General features: G+C 42.7%; 1 protein-coding gene and 1 long non-coding RNA gene across 4 annotated transcripts in view; one reads left to right on the top strand and one right to left on the bottom strand.

Annotated features, from left to right (window-relative positions):
- SNX29 (sorting nexin 29) overlaps positions 1–20,458 on the top strand; it is a 2,112,233-nt gene that overhangs the window by 1,708,018 nt on the left and 383,757 nt on the right. The gene's annotated exons all lie outside the window — the stretch shown is intronic.
- LOC141101810 (uncharacterized) overlaps positions 18,543–20,458 on the bottom strand; it is a 55,184-nt gene continuing 53,268 nt past the window's right edge. Inside the window, exons 2-3 of the long non-coding RNA XR_012235027.1 lie at positions 18,777–18,898; positions 18,543–18,685 (exon numbers count right to left, since the gene is read on the bottom strand). This is a non-coding gene — a long non-coding RNA (uncharacterized lncRNA). The remainder of the gene's footprint in view (positions 18,686–18,776; positions 18,899–20,458) is intronic.

Here is a 20,458-nt window from a genome sequence, read left to right as displayed (position 1 = left end):
AGTCGGATGTTTGTAACTAGGGGACCCCCTGTACATCACATAATTAGATCCTACAGGGGCCTCGAAAACTGGTCCAAGCTGGAGGATCAAAATTATCAAATTTGCAAATTGTACTTGACAAATAACAATATATCAAAAGTATGAACACACAATACTGATATATTTAGATTTAAATTTAATTTTAATTTTAAATTTTATTAAATTTTAAATTTTTAAACTTTAAATTTTAAAACCCCCCAGGATAAAACAACCTTGATCTTTTGTCTGGGTAAATAAAAGGGGTGAATACAGGGTTCCCCACGGGGAGAATTTTTTTTAGACAGCCATTCTATGCTGCAAAACGCCTAACACTGGGATCTTTTCAGTATCCAGTCGTCTTGTAGAGTTATGGGACAGTACCAACAGCCTGAGGCGTGGGACCCCTTGTCTTAACTTGAGTGATCGCACTAAAATTTTGAGATGCCCTGGGAGGACGTGAGTGTTTGTGATGGAGGATATACACATCTACATACATTTTTTGATTGTAACAATATGATTTTTGGTTTTCTAGACTGTGATGTATTTCCCTGAAGAAGACTTATGAAATATGTATGTTGAAACGCGTTGGAATTCCACTACTCCACACCACGGTTGTCACCTCTGGTGACCCCAAGGGGTAGTGAGACACATCACTTTTTCTCCCACACTTCTCCTTTATGGAATCATTGTTACTCAGTTCAGATTACAATCTGACCCAAATTTGAATTGTCATTATTCATTTATATGTTTATACTGTAATGATTGCGTATTTCTTTAATTTTGATTTAGTATGATTTTGTATCTTTTTAAATTTGACTTATATCAATAAATTGAATTTTTTTTAAATCTAATTTTCAATCTACATTTCATTGCCTTAAAAATCCCCTTAGAGGTCCTAAAAATTTATAAATTAATTATATGGGATGATGGCAATGACACATCCACACCACCGAGGTCATACGTACATATAAAAAGGTGAAGGTAACAGAACATATTTCAACATTTAGAACAAAATGGAGTCTCTTGTGCTTAAATGAACAGTACAGTGAATGTCTATGTCATTTCCCTCCTTTTGTTTATTTGACACCATTCTTCTCCGCGTTACATTCAGCCAATTGCTGGTAACTCCTGTTACATTGGCGCAGAGAGACTGCGTCCTGTTCAGCTCTCTCCTAACTTTCTCACAATAATGGGTTCATCAGGGCTGGTGGTACATTTGTTGGTACATTTGTTGGTACAGCGGGTAGTCACACAGAGGCATAGCCTGATGAGGAAGTAAATAACAAATATGAGAAATAGGAACATCACAATGTAAGCGCCTAGTTTCTGTAACCATGTTGCTATGTCATATAAAAAGTCACCAAAACCTCCTTAACCCTGAAAGGGGTTCCATCCATCTTTAGCAATATCCCTGGCCTTATTCTGTAGTTCTCTTATCTTAGCGAGATGCCCTTTAATAATGTCCTCATTACCAGAAATGTATATACAACAGTCAGTGTGAAATACCTTACATATCCCACCTTGAGCTGCAGTGAGATAATTTAGCGTTAATCTGTGCTCTAATGCCCCGTACACACGGTCGGATTTTCCGATGGAAAATGTTTGATCGGAGCGTGTTGTCGGAAATTCCGACCGTGTGTGGGCTCCATCGGACATTTTCCATCGGATTTTCCGACACACAAAGTTGGAGAGCAGGAGATAAAATTTTCCGACAACAAAATCCGTTGTAGGAAATTCCGATCGTGTGTACACAAATCCGACGGACAAAGTGCCACGCATGCTCAGAATAAATAAAGAGATGAAAGCTATTGGCCACTGCCCCGTTTATAGTCCCGACGTACGTGTTTTACATCACCTCGTTCAGAATGATCGGATTTTCCGACAACTTTGTGTGACCGTGTGTATGCAAGACAAGTTTGAGCCAACATTCGTCGGAAAAAATCCTAGGATTTTGTTGTCGGAATGTCCGAACAAAGTCCGACCGTGTGTACGGGGCATAATACTACTTTTTTAAGTCTTTTTTAATCTTTGCGAACAGCCAAAGCAGGTGCTAACTTCCCAATATAACATGTACCTGTAACATTAGTAGGAAGCCAGGCATAAGCTTTATTTCCACATATATAATATAACCCTCTACGTATGGATGGTATGCCTGCTCCTAAAAAACTGACAATAACATGGAATCTCAGGTAACCGATATTTTCACATATTGGGAAATGTGAGCAATTTGTACTATAAAGGGTTCTATTTAGTTCTGGATCTGGGCTATAATAATATTGACCATAGTTTCCTCCATAAACTGTAATTTTTGCTCTGGTGCAATCTGAATTGCCCAACCGTGTACATTTAGTGTTAAACGGGCATGTAATGTTTAAACAAATCTGTGGAGTGTTTATCTGTTTTGAAACCATCAAAGTTACTGATCTGTGCTCATTAGCTGTGGAGATGATGTATGAGCCATTTATTCTGGTCCTGTTTAGATCAGTGAATTTGAGAGGCATTGCTATCATGGGTATTGTTCCTGTTTAGGGATGTAAGTGAGAACACACCCAGCAGTTACTAGCGTTGCTATGGGTTGCATATAATTTTAACATTTGGATGAAAGGATTATTTTTCCATGTCTCAGTTCTCACAAACAACAAAAAGAAAAGAAACATCATCATCATTTTTCAAAGGATATCATCACTTCAGGATTTTCTTGCAGTGACTGGCGTGAATCCAGGTGGGCTTTCCTTCCAACTTGACAGCGGAACCGGTTGTCAAAAGCACCAAATGTGGTCCATCAAATTTTGGTTCTAGTGGCTTTCTGACGTGTAGCTTGACGACCACCCAGTCACCTGGTTGGATTCTGTGAATATCTGAAACAGAATCTGGGTCGGGGATAGATTTATAAACACCTTCATGTATTTTATTCAATGTTATTTGCAAAATCTGAACATATTCTAACAGACTAGAGTGAGAAGCCTGCAACTGTTAGGGAAAATGTGGCCCTCCAAATAAAATCTCATAGGGGGACAGCCCATGTGGTTGTTTAGGGGTAGTTCGTACAGAATATAGGGCTAATGGCAAAGCTTCCACCCATCCTTTTCCTGTATCTGCTTTAATTTTTGCACATATGTTTTTCAAAATTCCATTAAGTCTCCCAACTTTACCACTACTTTGTGGATGATAAGGTGTATGGAAAGCTTGCTGTATGTGAAGGGCTTCCATTACCTCTTTCATTACTTCCCCAGTAAAATGGGTTCCTCTGTCACTCTCAATAGTTTCAGGAAATCCATATCTACAAGTGGGTGTGTAAAATACCGCGCCAATCTAACACATCAGGATAGCGGCCAACACTACAATATGACAAAAATTGTGCACAATAACTAAAAAATAAAAGTGTAGCGCTAACGTGAAAACAATGAAAAAAAGGTCTATGAGGGTTTGGGATAGAGGAAAGTCAATCCACATAGGAAGAAGCGGGTACCCCCGTCCAATCTCAAACCTACAATGTAGATATGTGTATAGTGCATGTGAATTTTACCATATCTAAAGCAAAGACAATGCCCCTAAGAGGTACAAGTGGTCATGGAAATAACATAAAATGACGAAAAATGCTAGTGAAAACAGTTAAATAAATAAATGGTGTCAAACAATGTCCATAATGTTGGTGAAGAGATATAACTCTCAGAAAGACCATATACACATAATAAATCAGTCCATATAGTGCATGATGTGGTTGACCCAACTTGAATCCAAAGCAGGTGGTGTCACAGGAAAGTGCAAACCAGAGAAAGAGATGTAATACTCTTACCGACTTCGGTGGACTCACAGGCCGTGGGCGGTGAGTCAAATAGGCTTGTACTGTCCTCAAATGACAGTGTGAGGCTAGTTGGTATACCGGAAGATTTCCTCCTCGAATGGGGGGCCAGGAATCTGCCCAAATAATCTGCTCGATCACCGTCTTTGTCAGCAGGTGTGGACCATGTATGAAGAAAAAACAAGGAACCTCCACATGGTGTAAATCCAAGATAACTTTTTAAACTTTAACTTCGGCTTTGCGGACGAAACCGGTCGGGTTTCTTGCTGTACCCAGCCACCTATACCACGCTTGCTGTTTTTATATCTTTTGAATCGATTCTACTATTTTTTATGCTTAATGGCATGTTTGATGATCTTGAACGATCTAATAAACACCATTTAAAAAGTTATCTTGGATTTACACCATGTGGAGGTTCCTTGTTTTTTCTTCATACATGGTCCACACCTGCTGACAAAGACGGTGATCGAGCAGATTATTTGGGCAGATTCCTGGCCCCCCATTCGAGGAGGAAATCTTCCGGTATACCAACTAGCCTCACACTGTCATTTGAGGACAGTACAAGCCTATTTGACTCACCGCCCACGGCCTGTGAGTCCACCGAAGTCGGTAAGAGTATTACATCTCTTTCTCTGGTTTGCACTTTCCTGTGACACCACCTGCTTTGGATTCAAGTTGGGTCAACCACATCATGCACTATATGGACTGATTTATTATGTGTATATGGTCTTTCTGAGAGTTATATCTCTTCACCAACATTATGGACATTGTTTGACACCATTTATTTATTTAACTGTTTTCACTAGCATTTTTCGTCAATCCATATCTACAAACTATTTCATTCAAAATTTTCCTTGCTGTTGTTTTTGCATTTGCTTTAGCTACTGGCCAGCTCTCGGGCCAACCTGAGAACATGTCAATACACACTAAAGCAAACTCATAGGTGCCTATTCTGGGCATCTGAATGTAGTTTATTTGAATTCTTTGGAAAGGGAAATCTGGCTTAGGAGAATGCTTTTGGGGAACATGGACAGGCCTCCCTGCATTGTACAGAGCACAAGTGAGACATGAAGCACAAAACCTGGCTGCAAATGCACTAAATCCAGGTGCTATCCAATAGATGTCAGTAAGTGCCACCATCGCGCCCTTAGCAAGATGACTGATGCCATGTGGCAGTTGTGCTAAAACTGGGTACAAACTCCTGGGTAGACACCACCTGTTGTCAGCACTCCACAGGCCCTGCTGATTTTGGGTAGCATTACATTTGATCCACTTATCCTTCTCTTCATCAGGGGCCTGGTTCTGCAACTGAATTAGAGTTTTTACATCCCACTGCTCTTGATGAGGGGAATCTGTCCCCGCTACCTGGGCGACCCCTACAGTGGGTGTGACTCCAAATGCCATAAGGGCAGCATCCTTTGCCGCTTGGTCCACTAAAGCATTTCCTCTGGTTGTCATGTCATTTCCCCTTGCATGCCCTTTTACCTTCAAGATGGCAACTTCTGCTGGTTTCTGAAAAGCCTCAAATAGCCACTCTATGAGTTTTGCATGTCTCACAGGCTTCCCTGCACTAGTCAGAAAGTTCCGTGCTTTCCAGATAGGCCCCAAATCGTGCGCTATTCCAAACGCATATCTGCTGTCAGTGTAAATGTTTCCCCTTTGATTCTCTAGGAGATGACATGCTTTGACTACAGCACACAACTCCGCTTCCTGTGCTGACATCTGGGGTGTCAATGCTTCCTGATGTAAAATGGTGTCTGTAGTGGTTACAGCAAACCCTGTGTGTGGCTGACCATCATCAGTGTAAAATCTGGAACCACCTACGAATAAGTGTGTGTCACAATCTGATAAAGGCTCATCTTCTGCTGGTGTGACAGAGGCCCTTTCTACCTCCATCAGAGCCATACAACCATGAGAAAAACTCTCAGGTTCTACATCAGTACCATTTGTTGCATCTTCCTCATCAATTAGAGGAAGAAGAGTAGCCGGATTTAAAGTAACACATCGTTTGATTGTTAAATTCGATGGAGCAAAAAGAGCAGACTGGTACTTGTCAAATCTACTGGCAGACACATGTCTGGTATTTACTTTATTCATGATTTCCTGTACTGCATGTGGCACATACAGGATCAGAGCAGAATCTAGTACAAGCTCAGTTACTTTGTCTAGCAGCAAAATGCAGGCTGCTAAGGCTTGCATACAACTGGGGGAGCCTTTGATGACAGGGTCTAATGAGGCTGATACATACATCACAGACCTCTGTTTGTCTCCGTGTAGCTGGGCGAGTACACCTGCAGCAAATCCATTGACTTCATGACAGAACAATGAGAAAGTCTTAGTATAGTCAGGAAGTCCAATGGCGGGAGCTTCAGACAAAATTTTAATAAGCTCCTTCATCTACAATTCATTGTCCCATGTGAGTTCGACAGGGTTTCTAGTGGTAGCCTCATATAGAGGAGTCATAAGTTCTGATGCATTTGGAATCCATTCCCTACAATATCCCACTAACCCCAGGAAGGCACGTAGTTGCCGTACATTTCTTGGCTTTTCAAAGTTTTGTAGAGTTTTAACTTGATCTGGGGATAGGTGACGGATTCCATGTGAAATGCAGTGACCCAGGAAGATCACTTTCTCTTGGCAGTATTGTAGCTTATCTTTGCTAACTTTGTTGTTACTGTTATAGAGAAACATGAGAAGGCTTACTGTTTCTCTGCTACAAATGTCCTTTGTATCAGAACAAATAAGCAAATTGTCTATGTACTGAAGCAAAACTGTGTTCGGGGGTGAGGAGGACCATTGGTCCAATACTTGCTTTAATGCAGTATTATATTCAGAGGGGCTACTCACAAACCCTTGGGGCAATCTTTTCCATGCTACCTTTTGGGCATCATGGGTAAATGAAAAAAGGTGCCAGCAATCTGGGTGCAGGGGCACCGAAAAGAAAGCATTTGCAAGATCACTGTAAAGCTGGTGCTGGAGGCAGGTATTCCACTTAGTAAAGTGCGGGGGTTGGGCACGATCGGGGTATCTGCCTCAATTATATTGTTAATGGCGCTCAAATCATGCACCATATGGTATGTCACCTGCCCACCCTTCTTGTCTGGCTTCTTTGCAATTGGGAACAGGGGTGTATTGACTTGGGACTTAATTGGTACAACAACCCGTGCTGCTTTCAGTTGAGTGATTTGATCCTTTATCCCAGGGATGTGCAATTAGCGGACCTCCAGCTGTTGCAAAACTACAAGTCCCATCATGCCTCTGCCTCTGGGTGTCATGCTTGTGGCTGCCAGAGTCTTGCTATGCCTCATGGGAACTGTAGTTCTGCAACAGCTGGAGGTCTGCTAATTGCAAATCCCTGCTTTATCCCCCCAGTCTGAGCAATACTCAATGGGTACTGTTTAATCTGTGGGAGATGGGCTCCTGGTTTAATTTTTATCATGACTGGGGTGCAGTCCAGCAGACCTACATCATATTTGCTGGTGGCCCATAATTCAGCGGGAATCGCTTTCAATTCTGGTGGAAATGGAGTGTTGGATTAAAAATACTCCACAGGCAGAATTTAAAACTTCTCCTTACAGACTACTGACCACTTGGACTCCTGTAGGAGTGTAGTCTATGTTTGCTAAAATTTGGTTCAAAATGTCAGCTCCCAAAAGATTGGTAGGAACTGTGTCTGAAACACTTTAGTGACAATTTCTCTTTGCTGTTCTAGCCTGAGTTTAAGTGGCCAAACCAAATCAGTAGAGGTCCCAGTTAGGCCAACACCAGAGATAACATTTATAGATAATAATCCTGGAGGTAAGTCCTCTATATTCAAAACACTTCGGCTTGCACCAGTATCAATTCAACAGGTTAATTCTGTTTCTCCTCCAGGATAGGGGAGTTCTTGTAAAAATACTTTTACTCTGGCCTCGGGACCATTGTCTCCCCTATTTAACATGATTGATACTGGCATGTCATTTTCCTATGCCTGATCCACTGCTTTTGGCAGAGAACTGGGATCAGCATGAGGTGCCTCTAAGCTTCTTTCCAGTCTAGGGTCAAGAAGATGGCAGAATTTGGCTATGTGTCCTTCACTATCACAATTGTAGCATATAATTGGTCCCCGATTGCCATGATTTCTGAAATTGCCTTTGCCTCTTCCTTTTTCTCTCTGCTCCCCCATGTACATAACCTTGGGTTTGCTGTCTTTTTGGTTAATCCTGTTTTCTATGGATAACAGGATAGGCAAGATGTCTCGAATAGACATATTGCCTGCCTCAGGCCTTGCTGTGAACAACTTTCCTTTCAACTGGGGTATTAAACCATCAAGAAACCTTTGTTTCACCAGTTGTGTAGATGAATTTGCAGTTTCTCCTGCCTTCTCTTCCTCTATTTTAATGCCTGCTTCCTGAGCCATATTGCTTAACCGCCTCCAATAAGCCCCTGCAGCTTCCTCTTTCCCTTGCTTAGCATTCATAAATTCAGCATGTCTGGTTTGTCCATATATTACGGGGAATTTTTCCTTCAATTTCTCACAAACCTCCCATCCACTAACCATCTTACCTAGATTTTTGAGGTCTACACCACATTCTTTAAGTATATAGCCAGATATGTTGCTTCCCTCTGCTTTAATAAGAAGCTGATGAATGTCAGTAGCAGAAGCCTCATATGCTTCCTGTGCAGCGCTTAGTCTGTTTGCAAACCCAATTGGATTCTTTCTAGGATCTCCCAATCCCCCTAATATGGCTCTCATATCTTGGGGACTAAAAGGTACATGCCATTTAATTTGAGACTTACTGTCAACAGCATTACCTTCAAAAACGAATTGGGTTCTGACAGGATAAACTGCAACAGGTTACTCTGTGCCAGGGGCAGAAGAAGTGGCATCATCCCTTCCTTCTCTCTTCATCTTGCTGCCACAATTTGGAAATTATGGTTTGCTCCGAAAGTTCAGACTCTATCTCTCTTTCTCTGTTCAAAGCCTTAAGTTCAGAGAGATCTAGTTTTGCATATGTGCCTTTGATTTGTTGTCATCTGTTTCTAGGATACGAGCCAAAACCCTCTTTGTAGGTTGATATGGGGCTGTTAAACCTCTGCTCTCTACTATATTGCCCAGCTCATCTTTTGTGTGTTCCATGTAATCTAATTCTTTTGCTTTTGTGCGTGGACCCCTTAAAGTCAAATTGGCAGCCACATAAGGTGGGGGGTCCTCCTCTACAGAGTCTTCTGGCCAAACGTAGTAAATTTGGGCAGTACTTTTATTAAACATCTCTGTGAAGCCAGTTTGATTTGATACTTTAGCTTCTGTCTCCCATATGCAAGCTATTCTCCACGTTCCTTCACTGCACAGTAGTGGGCCATAATCGTGCAGAAAAGTTTGCCATACTTTTAAATCAAAAGTCCCTTCAGATTTTAAAGGTTTAGCTGTTCCCTTTGTCCATTCTACCTATTTATCTAGGGGCTCAGTATAGGCGGAACTGTACCTTCGGTGCATATATTCTCTAGCGCTCATCTTGCGCTGGGCATTTTCTGAAGGCCTCTCTCCCTTCATTCCCTTAATTAATTTAATGCCCATAATGACTGGCCAGTCTTCTCTACTTGTGCCTATACCCTCTTGCCTCTAAAACAAATAGTACAGCAAATCTGCAGATTTACAAAAATAGTCTCCACTTATCTACGTGGATAGAAGGGGTTTATGACAATAGACAAAACACTTATTAAGAGACCCTCCTCGTCTCTTCTCTGTGAGTTTTATCTGACCCTACCATGCGCCTCTGACCCAGGTCGCCCACAAGGAGTCAACGCAGGGAACTGCAGAGGATTTTCCCCATCCACACACACAGTCCAAACCATGAAGGGGGACACATACACATTCACACACACACACGTTACCCAACCAGAAAGGTCCGAGAGTGGTCTGGTTTCCTTGAGAACCGACAGATAGGATACATAGGAAAGGCAGCAAGCTTAAGGGTAGCTTACCTAGTTGGCATTTGAGGTCTGCATTTCCCGATGATCCCAATCGAAGCGCGGTTGCTTCTGGAAACTCTGCCAAATTCCTGGCTGGCTCGCCAAGATTGTTATGACTGATTTCTGATTGGGACTCTAAAAGAAAGTTAATACTGCAGCTGCAGGAACAGATTCACAGGACTCAATCACTGTGTTTAAAATGAACGTTCAGTGTCAAAATTTATTATTACATGTTATTTTATACATAGATAAGAAAAGGGGTTTTGTGAGATGTTATTAAAAACTAACAAATATAAATATATTATTAAAAGCTAGCGAATAGATCAATTGCAAAAATAAAACATTGAGAAGGGAGGGGGGAGTAGAGAGTGTTTAGTAGGAGATGTGTCTGTGTGTTAGGTGAAGGTTACAGAACATATTTCAACAGTGAGAACAAAATGGAGTCACTTGTGCTTAAATGAACAGTACAGTAAATGTCCATGTCAGTAATCTCTTTATGGAGGAGTGGAAGAGGACTCCAGTGGCAACCTGTGAAGCTCTGGTGCACTGAATACCCAAGAGGGTTAAGGCAGTGCTGTAAAATAATGGTGGTCACACAATATTGACACTTTGGGCCCAATTTGGACATATTCACTTAGGGGTATACTCACTTTTGTTGCTAGCGGTTTAGACATGGCTGTGTGTCGAGTTATTTTGAGTGGGGAAGCAAATTTACACTGTTATACAACCTGTACAGAAACTACTTTACATTGTAGCAAAGTGTCATTTCTTCAGTGTTGTCACATGAAAAGATATAATAAAAGATTTACAAAAATGTGAGGGGTGTATTGTCTTTTGTGAGATACTGTATATCCGTGCAGTACTGTACGTTTAATGCAGTATATATCCGTGCATTTTTGTATGTTTAATGCAGTATATATCAGTGCATTACTGCACATTTAACGCAATATACAGTATCTCACAAAAGTGAGTACACCCCTCACATTTTTGTAAATATTTTATTATATCTTTCCATGTGACAACACTGAAGAAATTACACTTTTCTACAATGTGAAGTACTGAGTGTACAGCTTGTATAATAGAATAAATTTGCTGTCCCCTCACTATAACTCAACACACAGCCATTAATGTCTAAATCGCTGGCAACAAAAGTGAGTACATCCCTAAGTGAAATGCCCAAATTAGGCTCAAAGTGTCAATATTTTGTGTAGCCGACATTATTTTCCAGCACTGCCTTAACCCTCTTGGAGTGCACCAGACCTTTGCAGGTTGCCACTGGAGTCCTCTTTCACTCCTCCATGACAACATCACAGAGCTGATGGATGTTAGAGACCTTGCGCTCCTCCACCTTCTGTTTGAGGATGCCCCACAGATACTCAATAGGGTTGAGGTCTGGAGACATGCCTGGCTAGTCCATCACCTTTACCCTCAGCTTCTTTAGCAAGGCAGTGGTTGTCTTAGAGGTGTGTTTGGGGTCGTTATTATGTTGAATTACTGCCCTGCGGCCCAGTCTCAGAAGGGAGGGGATCATGCTCGGCTTCAGTATGTCACAGTACATTTTGGCATTCATGGTTCTCTCAATGAACTGTAGCTCCCCAGTGTGCGGCAGCACTCATGCAGCCCCAGACCATGACACTCCCACCACCATGCTTGACTGTAGGCAAGACACACTTGTCTTTGTACACCTCACCTGGTTGCCGCCACACACGCTTGACACCATCTCATCAGACCACAGGACATGGTTCCAGTAATCCATGTTCTTAGTCTGTTTGTCTTCAGCAAACTGTTTGCAGGCTTTCTTGTGCATCATCTTTAGAAGAGGTTTCCTTCTGGGACGACAGCCATGCAGACCAATTTGATGCAGTATGCGGCGTATGGTCTGAGCACTGACAGGCTGACCCCCCACCCCTTCAACCTCTGTAGCACTGCTGGTAGCACTCATACATCTAGTTCCCAAAGACAGCTTCTGGATATGATGCTGAGTACGTGCACTCAACCTCTTTGGTCGACCATGATGAGGCCTGTTCTGAGTAGAACCTGTCCTGTTAAACCGCTGTATGGCCACTGTGTTGCAGCTCAGTTTCAGGGTCTTGGCAATCTTCTTGTAGCCTAGGTCATCTTTATGTAGAGCAGTGTCTCTTTTTTTCAGATTCTCAGAGTTCTTTGCCATGAGATGCCATGTTAAACTTCCAGTGACCAGTATGAGAGAGTTAGAGTAATGCCACCAAGTTTAACACACCTGCTCCTCATTCACACCTGAGACCTTGTAACACTAATGAGTCACATGACACCGGGGAGGGAAAATGGCTAATTGGGCCCAATTGGGACATTTTCACTTAGGGGTGTACTCACTTTTGTTGCCAACGGTTTAGACACTAATGGCTGTGTGCGGAGTTATTTTGAGGGGACAGCAAATTTACACTGTTATATAAGCTGTACACTCACTACTTTACATTGTAGCAAAGTTTCATTTTTTCAGTGTTGTCACATGAAAAGGTATAATAAAATATTTACACAAATGTGAGGGGTGTACTCATTTTTGTGAGATACTGTATATCCACGCGTTTATATACGTTTAACACAGTATATATCTGTGTGTTACTGCATGTTTAACTCAATATATTTGAGTGCGTGAGTGCCTTAATGCATGGTTACCACAGTATATTGCAGTGCGTCAGTGCAGTTTTACTGCAGTATATTGTAGTGTCAGTGGAGTGTGTCTGTGTAGTGAATACTCAAGGTAAAGTGCACCAAACACCACTTTCCATTGATCCAGGTACACATTTTCACATTTTGATTACGTTTTATTAATAAGCGCCACCCCCATCATGTCTGGGAGGCCAACAAAGAGAGGCAGACATTCCCATGGCACTGTGAGGGGGCCAGGGGTTTAACACAATATATATCTGTGCATTTTTGTACATTTAACGCAGTATATATCCGTGCATTACTGTATATTTAATGCAGTATATACTGCATCTATGCATTACTGCACGTTTAACACAGTATATATGAGTGCGTTACTGTACGTTTAATGCAGTATATATCCATGCATTACTGCATGTTTAACACAGTATATATCTGTGCATTACTGTACGTTTAACATAGTTTATATCTATGTGTTGCTGCACGTTTAACGCAGTATATTTGAGTGTGTTACTTTACATTTAATGCAATATATATCCATGCGTTACTGCACATTTAATGCAGTATATATCAGTGCATTACTGTACGTTTAACGCAGTTTATATGCATGCGTTACTGGATGTTTAATGGATTGGCAGTCATGTTCCACCAGCCGCAGCATATTACCAAGTTGTCTCCAGTGATAATGAGGATGGAGGGGATGATGTTCATGAGGTCACTGATGCAACTTGGGTGTCCATAGGTTGGACTTAATGGACTTGTGTCTTTTTTCAACCTCCCCTACTATGTAACTATGTATATTTCAGTGCGCTACTGCATGTTTAACGCAGTATATATCAGTGCATTATTGCGCATTTAATGCAGTATCTATCCGTGTGTTACTGTACATTTAACACAGTATATTTCAGGGCATTTGTGCATGTTTACAAACAGTGTATTGCATTGCGTAGTGTGTCAGTGGAGTGGAGTGTATCTGTGAGGTGAATACTCAAGTTAGTGCACCAAACACCACTTTCCATTGATTAAAATGCATCCATGTACACATTTCCACACCTTGGTTACATTTTGTTAATAAGCATCATGTCAGGGAGGCCAACAAGGAGAGGCAAACATTCCCATGGCCCTGTGAGGGGGCCAGCAGTGTATGTGCCCACAGGCAAAGGTGGACACGTTCTGTCCTCAGGCAGGGCATCCTTTCCTCTGTTTAGTGATGATGCCCATGTGATCCGGCCACAGCATGCAGAGGAGGTGGCAGACTGTCTTACTAAACCATCATCATCCTTCTCATCCTCCATCACCCAAGCAGAGACTAGTGCACAATCCACTACAACTGCCAGAGTGGCTTTTTCTGCCTCCTTGTCCACAGCTACTGCAACCGTAGCCCCAGCATCAGGCATGGAGGAGTCAGCTATTATTTGAACACAGCGTAAGCCACTTGCTCCTTGAAGATGCCAGAGCATAGTAGGAAAGGGAGGGTGAGGCACCATCCCCAAAGAGGCAGCCATCATGGAAGAGTAGAGAGCAGCCACCCTATTCCACCCTATTCCACCAGACTGTGGAGCCGGCCCACTTCCCAGAACTCAGCTGTTCGGGCCTTTTTAGCACATGTGCAGCTGATCGCATTGTTGCAATTTGTGAAATTTGCCTCAAGCATATCAAATGTGGCAAAAAAAAACAGCCATGTGGATACCACATGCTCGACAAGGCATTAAACCTCCCACCACTCAGCCCATTGGTAAGAACACCTGAAAGCCACACAAAAGGGATGAATTCTGCTCCTCCTCACCTTTCCTACCCCTGCTATATCTCATGACCTCTCAGTAGCCTCCACTGACAGGGATGATGGTATAGCGCAGGGTGTCCCAGGTCCTTGCAGCACATCTGCCAGTAGCACACCACCAGCTGTAGACTACAGCAGGCAAATTTCTCTGCCCCATCTGCTACAGCGAAAGAAAAAATAGTCACTGCCACCCACATGCCCGCTGCCACATGCATCTAAATTCAAGCTTGTCAAAGCTGCTAGCCTTACAACTCCTGCCTTTCTGTCTGGTGGATTCTGCCCCCTTCCTTGAATTTGCAGAATGTGCTGTACCACAATGGCAGGCTCCCAGTCACAATTTCTTTTCACGTAAGGCTATTCCAGCTTTCTACCATGGCAGGCAATGTTGTGGCATCATTGGGCAAGGCAGTCAGCCACAAGGTCCATGTTACTGCTGACACGGCAAGCTTGGAGAGTGAATGGCCTCACAGGATTATGTAAAATAAATGCACATCTGTAAAATGTACCATCATCCAATTAAATTTAGAAAGACTATTTGGGAGTGAGGGTCCCACCCCAGACTCACCAAGAAAAAAAGGGCAAGTGGACTATCTCGGTACATATAAAGGAGGTATACATCGATCATACAAGGCAAATATAAAATTTGCCCGGTTGTTTTGTGCCTTGCATATACTGAAACACGGGTAAGCAGCCTTCCATATATTTTCTCCACTCCTTTCCCCATTTCATGATTTTGTAACATTCCTCATATGGAAAGAAGTGATTACCGCTCCAGGAAAAATTTAAACAGACCAAGGTAAATCCTTCTCGGTTCTGAGGTTGTAGGTGCTGGCTATTGCTAGTAGCGATAAACAGGAATGAATTCTGGACAGCCGCACTCTTATGCCCCGTACACACGGTCGGACATTGATCGGACATTCCGACAACAAAATCCTAGGATTTTTTCCGACGGATGTTGGCTCAAACTTGTTTTGTGTACACACGGTCGCACAAAGTTGTCGGAATTTCCGATCGCCAAGAACGCGGTGACGTAAACCACGTACGACGAGACTAGAAAAGGCCAGTTCAGAACCAAGCGCGGCACCCTTTGGGCTCCTTTTGCTAATCTCGTGTTAGTAAAAGTTTGGTGAGAGACGATTTGCGCTTTTTCAGACTCGTGGATTTCAGATCGTTTTCTGTTGTTCAGTTTGTGCTTGTGGGTTTGTATCTGCTCTTCAGTGCGTGCAAGCAAGCTACGCGTGACTTATTTGAGTAATTGTGTTCTTGTTCATTCGTTACTGTTTTTCAGGTAGCTCTTCACAGGCCTTGCTGTTCTTCAGTGCGTTCTGTTACATCGTTCTGAGCAGCCAACCGTTTTCTAGCCATGTTGCATATACAAACTCCTCGTAGAGTTCGTGCTGTGCGGGGGCTTGGTGTTGGGGTCCTGACTTTGACACAAGTCCAGTCCATGAACAGGGTGGGGAGGAGTTCATGGACCAAGAATTGGTTGCTTCAGCGTGACCAGTTCTGTCATATGCCTTTGCTCCGTGAGATCCGTGAGAATAATCCTGATGATTTCAGGAACTTTCTCCGGATGACGGACCCCGTATTTCACCGTTTGTTGGCTTTGCTGACCCCCTATATTAGCAGGAGCAGAGGCTCATCGCCACCCTGCGGTACTTGGCGACGGGGAGAAGCCTGCAGGACCTCAAGTTCTCAACAGGCATCTCCCCCCAGGCTCTGGGTATCATTATCCCAGAGACCTGTTCTGCCAGCATCCAGGTCCTACAGAAGGAGTATATTAAGGTAAGATTTTTATCCTTTAATATCACATTTTAGTGTATTTAATGTTTGATAATATATTGTATTTCTTTCCTCATTCCCTAATTACCATGATTGTAATATGCTGTGAATGTCCCCTTTGTCCTCATGCATGCTGGATTTTTATGTAATTATTATTTTGCTCCTTCATACATATTTGCCTTCACTTACCTCCCCAGAATGGTCTACAGGCCCTATATTCACCTCATGTAGTCACTTAACAATGTATTTTGTCAGCTCCATAGTAGTGCTTTACCCCAAACAACCCCTAAAATGTTTTAAAATGTGATTTGTCCTTTAAATTCAGGCAGAGTGCCAGAGGCTTTTTTTGGGGGTCCCCAAATCATTTTTAACCCCCCCAACTGCTAAGTCAGCTGATACCAATTCTCTATCTATCCTCAATCATCTATCTGCTGACTTTGGCAAACCCATACACACTATATCCATATCTTTTGTGGTCAGATGTATGGATGAATTCCCCAAAGCATGTAGTGCAAGGGCCTGCCTGTATACTTTCAAATGGTAGTGTTTAAAGTTTTTTTATCCTATTATTATCTTGATAGGTAATAGCAGAATGTCCAAATGTGCTCAAATGTGTACAAAGTGTATTTATATCTTTGTATTATGACACTTCTTACCTGTCCAGTGGGCTGCCAATAGTGTAACTAAGGAGGGGCTGTTCAAAGTTATACCCATTATTTAGGCATTCATCTCTCAATGAAGTGGAGAGGGTTACCTGTCCAAGAGCTCCCCCCCTATAATGTTAGAAATGGCCCATGAGAGGGGGTGGGGGAGGGGGAATCTGATAGGTGTACCTTATACTTTGGTGTTTAAAAATTCTCATTACTAAATGTTATCTCGATGTTGGCCAAGAATGTTTGTGTCTAATCTGCTTGTTTTAATGTGCAAAAAGACTAATTTTTTTTTTTCCTCCACAGTTTCCTTCCACGCCACAGGAATGGCAGACTGTGGCCTCCCACTTTGCCCAGCGGTGGGACTTTCCTAACTGTGGAGGGGCAATTGATGGGAAACACGTCCACATCGTCCCACCACCCAACTTGGGGTCATACTATTATAATTATAAAGGGTTCAATAGTATTGTGATGTTGGCGGTGGTGTCGGCTAATTATGAGTTCCTGTATGTGGACGTGGGGAAGAATGGCCGGATGTCCGATGGTGGAGTCATCGCCCAGACGGAGTTTTACAGGCATCTCCAGAATGGCAGCTTGGACTTGCCACCTCCAGAAGACAATGTGGAAGGACTCCCATTCGTCTTCGTTGCGGATGAAGCCTTTGCGCTGGGGGACCCCTTTATGCGGCCATTCCCGATGGAGGACCCTCACCCCGGACCAGAGGGTTTTTAATTACCAGCTGGCCAGAGCCAGAAGAATGGTGGAGAACATATTTGGAATCATGGCCAGCCAGTTCCACCTATTTCTTACACCCATCCATATGGCGGAGTATAAACTGAATCATATAATCCTGGCGTGCTGTGTTCTACATAACTTTTTACGGCAACATTCTGCCAACTATGCTGGCTCAGTTGGGCCTGAGGCCGGAATTGCCCTCCCTGAGTGCCCGTGATGTCCGGCTAAGATACCTTGAGTTCTTTGCGGGTACGGGGGCCATCAATATGCCAGACAATTTGTGAAACCTTGATCAAATAAAAAAAAAATAAGCAAATCTTTGGTGACATTTACTGCTTGTGTTTGTTTTAGCTGACCCTGACCGAAATGTGGTGAGTCCTGAAAATGGCGTGATTGTGTAACCTTATACAAAGCACTGTTGGGTGTTATTTACTAAAGGCAAATACACTTTGCACTACAAGTGCACTTGAAAATGCACTGAAACTGCACTTGTAGTGCAAAGTGGATTTGCCCTTAGGAAATAACACCCATTGTCACAGAAAGCAGCAATTACATCACCACAAAAGTGTTGTAGCGTTGAGACAATAATCCACACATTCCTGATTAACAATCTTTTTAATACCTGCACAATAACATGTGCATTTAGAAAAGGTTTTTAAAGCAAACCAACATGTTTGTTGTATAACAATTTTTGTGGTGGCATTATCAAAAATAGAAATGTCCATTTAAGATAAAACAGGCATGTTTTAAAACAACAAGAAAGACACAAATCTTGAACTTACAAAGATCACATTAGGTAAAACTTGAAGGCAATATCAGACATGAGTATTTAGGAACTGTGTTTGATATTGCGTTCAGATGGGGTGAAGTCACCCCAGGAAAAGCCAAATTTTGAAGATGCACACCAATTTACGAATGTCAACATGTGCTAGCTGCCATCACGGGGGATCAAGGGACATGTTTTTGGGGAGCAACCCCTTCCTCTCAGCTACTTTATTATTGAGGAAGGGGTTGCACCCCCAAAACGCGTCCATTGATCTCCCGTGATGGCAGATAGCACATGTTGACACACTGTGTGCATCCCCAAAATTTGGCTTTTCTAAAAATCGCTAAAACATTTTTAACATTGTAGCACACAAAAAAACAAAAGGGATTTGGAGGGGTTTTAAACTCTCCCCAAAACATCAGTGATGTTATTTTTTTGAATAACATCATTGATGTTTTTCTTAAGGTTTTCCAATGCTAAATTACACCCCATGATCTCCCCAATAAGGATCTGTGCACTTTCTGAGGTGAAATGCCCTGGATCCACAACATCACCTAAAAAGAGAGAAACCAAAAAAAAAAAAACAAGTATTATAAATATGCTGGCATCCATCTCTTACCTGAGCCGGTGGTCGCAGACACCCACCTGTTGTGGTGCCTATTTCCACCACGTCTTCTTCCTCCTCCTGCTCTGCTTGTGTTGGGGGTATTTTGGGGGGTGGTCTGTGGTCTCGTCGGATGAGGGGTGTCCTCCGAGTCTTTTCTCCTCTATGTAAAACAAAAATAGTATACTTAGCACACAGATATTTGATGGCAGAACTATAAAGATGAAACATTGCTTGGAAGTGGCGTACAATTGTCTATTTTTGCAGAGTTCCAAGATGTAGAATTTTTAGTGTCCTTTGTCAAGCTTCTATACTTTACCTGTTTATACAAGCTTAACAGATGGAGACCCCCCTATAGTATCCACTGGAGCACCTGTGTGGGCCCCCTAATAAAAAGGGTGTTCTTGTGTCCCACACTAGTGCTCCAGCGTTCAGATGTGAAAACAGCTGCTGAGTGTCCTCTCCTTACACAAAATCTAGTTTGCATTTCATTCTAGTAACAAACCCATCTACACAATCAAATATTTTTCATACAAGTAGGCCCTAAAAAATGTGGGCAAATGCATATGGCCTAAACAATGGTGTTTTATAGGCCGAAAGAAAAATGTTTGATACGAACGAATAATGTGCCCATGAACATGAAAGTTGCCATTTTAAACTGTACAACACTTAAGAAAAGCACATGGAGCAGCACGAACGTAATAAAGACAAAAAGAATGGGAACACAGCACTACTACTTACTTTTTTGCAGCACTCTCCAGATCTTTCTGTACTGCTCGGGCTCTCTTAATTTCAGGTCCGACCACTGCTTCCTGAGCTGATCTTCCGATCGTCGTACCCCGAAATTCTGGTGCAGACTTTTGACCACTTTCACCATGATCTTGGCCTTTCTGATATTGGGGTTGGGGTAAGGTCCATACTTTCCGTCATAGTCGGCCTTCTTCAGGATGTCGACCATCTCCAACATCTCACCAAAGGACATATTTGAGGCCTTAAATCGTCTCCTTCTGGATCGGGACGTTTCCAGATCCGGGCTTTCCTCCTCCTCCTCCCCGTTGCTATAATTAGCACGCACCTTCTCTGACTCCGCCATGTGCTCTTCACCCACTGCGCCAAACGAAAAGGGGCGGGGAATAAACTAGAGAGAACGTCAGTGGCGGGCGGAGTTACACGCATGCGCAGTGTGTATAAAGCGTAACACGCGTGCGTAGTACATACGATCTGTGAGCGGAGGAAGGAGTATTGGAGGCGCCGATCGTGATAACGAAGGTAAGAGCCAAACTTGGGCCTATACTGCTTCTAGATTGAGGGCTATATTGTAACTAGATTAGGAGAGTTTTGCCTGACATTAGGGTTTGTCTTGTGTTGTGTCTTGCAGTGAAAATGGATATCTTGAAAGATACCAACTTTATGGCAATCTTCATAGATATGTTCAGGGAGCTGCCTTGTCTTTGCGAGATAAACCACCCACATTATAAGAACCAAACAAAGAGGAAGGCAGCACTGGATCAATTGCTGGAATTTGTGAAGACGGTGATCCCCACGGCAGACATAACCTATTTGAAGATCCCAATTGGTGTCCTGAGGAGCACTTATCTAAGGGAACACAAGAAGGTCCTGGATTCCCAGAGATCAGGAGCTGCAGATGACATTTATGTCCCCAGGATGTGGTACTATGACAGGCTGCATTTTCTGGCAGGCCAGACTGAACCCAGGTCATCAC

The sequence above is a fragment of the Aquarana catesbeiana genome, linkage group LG06 (genome assembly GCF_042186555.1).
Source record: "Aquarana catesbeiana isolate 2022-GZ linkage group LG06, ASM4218655v1, whole genome shotgun sequence".
Classification (NCBI taxonomy): Eukaryota; Metazoa; Chordata; class Amphibia; order Anura; family Ranidae; genus Aquarana; species Aquarana catesbeiana.
The sequence above is the reverse complement of the archived record's forward strand: the minus strand, read 5'-3'. Positions and strand labels throughout refer to the sequence as shown.